Here is a 5,000-nt window from a genome sequence, read left to right on the forward strand (position 1 = left end):
CCGCGTCCGTCGGCCGGCGCGCCTGCCACCGGCCGCCCCCACCAGCCGGCTGTAGCGCGTGCGCCCACGCACCGCGCTGCCAGCACGCCGGGCGGCCCCCCCTCACCGGCCGGGGACGGTCCCACCACAGCCACCGCCGCGTATCGCCTCACACCCAGATCCCCTTTCACGTTCGTGGGCATGGTGGGTCCCCTTTCACGTTCGTGGGCATGGTGGGTATCCCTGAAACAACCGGTTAATAGCTCGACCGATTCGTCGCCAACACTGATTCACCTCTAGCGAGAACAACCGCACCACAACGGGTTACCGGTTGTTCATTTGCGTAACGTCACCAGCAAACGTACACGTCCATCGCCATTTGCAACGAGTATTGCATGCCTGTGTCAGGTGTCACAACACACTACGTCTGCCCACATAGACGCAACAACATGTGCACGCCTAGAGAACACGTGGAAGGTAGACCCCGTACGTATGCGGTGTCCATTGCGCGAACGACTGTCAGCCCGCCTCTGCAGCATGTCGCAGATGTGGAACGCGGTGCAACATGCTATCACGGTGTGTGAGAAGAGACGACTACGTCCGAATACACGCTCCACTACATCAACAGACTGCTCATGCTGATCGCCATCCAGGGCGTCCGTTCCTCCCACACGTCTGTATGGCGTACCACACTGCAATCCAGCTCTTATAGGGAGACGACACGTAGCTGCGTGCACAATATTTGGACTGTATGGTCCGCCGTTGCTAGGCGCTGTCGTCATAACGGTCACATGGGCCACGATGTATCATTCAGTACATACGGAGCAATGTGCAGTACAGTTTGTGGGTTTTGCGTACATCGGCGGACAGGTGACAGGCCGTACCACAACGTAGGCTGAGTACGTCGGCATGCGAAGGGCATTGAACATGCAAACTTCTCACCGACCAGCTTGCGAAGGCAGGGGGGAAGGGGGGGGGGCATGTACGTCCTGCTGCTATCCACACTACAGTGTATAGCAGGAGCATGTGGAAAGTCAGCAACACCTGCAAGGTGTTTAACATGACGCGATACACAGGGGACCGGGCAGTGCGAGTAGCGAACTATATTGCGAGGGTTGCGGTTAGGCAACACTACACTACTTTAACGGGTTGCATAACAATTACAGAGCAGGTTCAGCGACAACGTGCGTCAGGTTAAGGCGCAATATAGTTTAGGTTACGGCGCACTTTAGGTTAGGTTAAGGCACATGTATAGGTTAGGTTAAGGCACAACATGGGTTACGTTAAGGCACAACATGGGTTACGTTAAGGCACAACATGGGTTAGGTTAAGGCACAACATGGGTTAGGTTAAGGCACAACATGGGTTAGGTTAAGGCACAACATGGTTAGGTTAAGGCACAACATGGGTTAGGTTAAGGCACAACATGGGTTAGGTTAAGGCACAACATGGGTTAGGTTAAGGCACAACATGGGTTAGGTTAAGGCACAACATGGGTTAGGTTAAGGCACAACATGGGTTAGGTTAAGGCACAACATGGGTTAGGTTAAGGCACAACATGGGTTAGGTTAAGGCACAACATGGGTTAGGTTAAGGCACAACATGGGTTAGGTTAAGGCACAACATGGGTTAGGTTAAGGCACAACATGGGTTAGGTTAAGGCACAACATGGGTTAGGTTAAGGCACAACATGGGTTAGGTTAAGGCACAACATGGGTTAGGTTAAGGCACAACATGGGTTAGGTTAAGGCACAACATGGGTTAGGTTAAGGCACAACATGGTTAGGTTAAGGCATACATGGGTTAGGTTAAGGCACAACATGGGTTAGGTTAAGGCACAACATGGGTTAGGTTAAGGCACAACATGGGTTAGGTTAAGGCACAACATGGGTTAGGTTAAGAGCACAACATGGGTTAGGTTAAGGCACAACATGGGTTAGGTTAAGGCACAACATGGGTTAGGTTAAGGCACAACATGGGTTAGGTTAAGGCACAACATGGGTTAGGTTAAGGCACAACATGGGTTAGGTTAAGGCACAACATGGGTTAGGTTAAGGCACAACATGGGTTAGGTTAAGGCACAACATGGTTAGGTTAAGGCACACCATGGGTTAGGTTAAGGCACACCATGGGTTAGGTTAAGGCACACCATGGGTTAGGTTAAGGCACACCATGGTTAGGTTAAGGCACAACATGGGTTAGGTTAAGGCACAACATGGGTTAGGTTAAGGCACAACATGGGTTTAGGTTAAGGCACAACATGGGTTAGGTTAAGGCACACATTGGTTAGGTTAAGGCACAACGTAGGTTAGGTTAAGGCACAACGTGGGTTAGGTTAAGGCACAACGTGGGTTAGGTTAAGGCACAACGTGGTGTTAGGTTAAGGCACAACGTGGGTTAGGTTAAGGCACACAACAGTGGGTTAGGTTAAGGCACAACATGGTTAGGGTTAAGGCACACCATGGGTTAGGTTAAGGCACACATGGGTTAGGTTAAGGCACAACATGGGTTTAGGTTAAGGCACAACATGGGTTAGGTTAAGGCACAACATGGGTTAGGTTAAGGCACAACATGGGTTAGGTTAAGGCACAACATGGGTTAGGTTAAGGCACAACGTAGGTTAGGTTAAGGCACAACGTAGGTTAGGGTTAAGGCACAACGTGGGTTAGGTTAAGGCACAACATGGGTTAGGTTAGAAGGCACAACATGGGTTAGGTTAAGGCACAACATGGGTTAGGTTAAGGCACAACATGGGTTAGGTTAAGGCACAACATGGGTTACGTTACGGCACAACATGGGTTACGTTACGGCACAACATGGGTTACGTTACGGCACAACATGGGTTACGTTACGGCACAACATGGGTTACGTTACGGCACAACATGGGTTACGTTACGGCACAACATGGGTTACGTTACGGCACAAATTAGGTTAGGTTACGGCACAAATTAGGTTAGGTTAAGGCACAAATTAGGTTAGGTTAAGGCACAAATTAGGTTAGGTTAAGGCACAAATTAGGTTAGGTTAAGGCACAAATTAGGTTAGGTTAAGGCACAAATTAGGTTAGGTTAAGGCACAAATTAGGTTAGGTTAAGGCACAAATTAGGTTAGGTTAAGGCACAAATTAGGTTAGGTTAAGGCACGATATAGGTTAGGTTAAGGCACGATATAGGTTAGGTTAAGGCACGATATAGGTTAGGTTAAGGCACGATATAGGTTAGGTTAAGGCACGATATAGGTTAGGTTAAGGCACGATATAGGTTAGGTTAAGGCACGATATAGGTTAGGTTAAGGTACGATATAGGTTAGGTTAAGGTACGATATAGGTTAGGTTAAGGTACGATATAGGTTAGGTTAAGGTACGATATAGGTTAGGTTAAGGTACGATATAGGTTAGGTTAAGGTACGATATAGGTTAGGTTAAGGTACGATATAGGTTAGGTTAAGGTACGATATAGGTTAGGTTAAGGTACGATATAGGTTAGGTTAAGGTACGATATAGCGTAGGTTCAGATACACATTGTTGTAGGGAAAGGTGTATTGGGGGGGGGGGGGGGCGGCAGGTTCGTTGATAGTGATTATCGTAATTGGATGCCTGCGGTATTATCCGATTTGTCACGTCAGGATGCACTTTTGGCTCATGACAGGCGGCGCTCCGATTCCATGGTTGTGGCAGATCTGTGTCTTTCATTCCTGCCATTGTTTGTGTGCTGTGACAGGAGGCAGTATTGTGATGTTGGGTGCACCACTGTGTAGGACATGTGTGGGTGTTCGTGGCTTAGCTGAGCAATGTGCGGATGTCGGAAGGGTGGGATATTGTGTTTTCTGGGTGGACCTCCCGGTCTGGTAATGATAGTGTGGATTGTGTCATGTGGCGGAGAGGATGCACTGGATGTTCTTCCATGCTGGTGGTTAGATATTGTGTGTGATAAGAGAGTAGTGTGTGATAAGAGTGTCTGGCTGACGTGTGGTTCTCATTGTGTGCAGAGTCTTTCAGCATGTATAGGGACGGTTGTATATATTATCTGTATTCTGATGGCTCTGCATCTATTACTAATCAGTGCCGTGTATACGGTTACTCTAGTTCCAGTCGAAACTGTTCTATCTCTGTACATTAGTGACACTGCGGCTCCACTATGTTGCCGCCCCTGTCGGCCGTTTCCCCCAGTGTATGGCTAATGATTATCAGCAATCAGTCTATTAGTCAATACCGGTAGTGTGACGACGTCAAATGTCCGGGATGGGGGAAGCTACACCCTTCCCGTGGGTCAGGGCCTAGAAAGACTCTTCCCACGCAGGAGACTCGGACTGTCGTTACTCTTCCGAGACATATATGTGCCCAGCGTTTTTTTGCGGCTGCGAGTGCAACGCCAGGAGGCTCGGACTGTCGTTACTCTTCCGAGATATATATTTGCCCAGCGTTTTTTGCGACTGCGAGTGCAACGCCCACGGGTGCCGACATGGATGGGGCGCTTCCTAGCTGATGGCTCAGCATGAGAATCCGTACAGTGAGCAATGCGATCGCGTCTGTAGCTTGTACGTGGTACAGCTCGCAGTTCATGAATAGGGACAGCGGGAATGTCGCATATTGGAAATATCTCTTCATGAAACGCATGTTATAGGTGTGAATTGCACCTTACGAGTGCGGGAAACGTCCGCCGTTCATCCGCTGGCGATGCGAGTTGGGCGGTTGGGGTGGGGCACGAACGGGTGCAGGTGGTGTGATTGCCGGTCCACGACTTCGTGCGGCAGAGGCACTGGCGTATGGGTGCTGTGGTCGACAGAGGCTGCATGCTTTGTGGGTGGCGTCGAAACATGGGCACTGTGGGCCCATCGATGTCTTAGTCGGCTTGGCGTCCCATAGATGGCGGTATCGTCGTTGCAGGAGCTCATGCTGAGGGAGACCTACAGATGGCGGTATGTTTTGTGGTGCGCTCGACATGGCGGACGTAGTGTTGTCCGATTCGCATAGATGGCGATACTGTTTTGCCAGCATGGTTGGCGTAGTTCCGTCGGATCCC

Source organism: Schistocerca serialis, unplaced genomic scaffold (assembly GCF_023864345.2).
Source record: "Schistocerca serialis cubense isolate TAMUIC-IGC-003099 unplaced genomic scaffold, iqSchSeri2.2 HiC_scaffold_1228, whole genome shotgun sequence".
NCBI classification, from domain to species: domain Eukaryota; kingdom Metazoa; phylum Arthropoda; class Insecta; order Orthoptera; family Acrididae; genus Schistocerca; species Schistocerca serialis.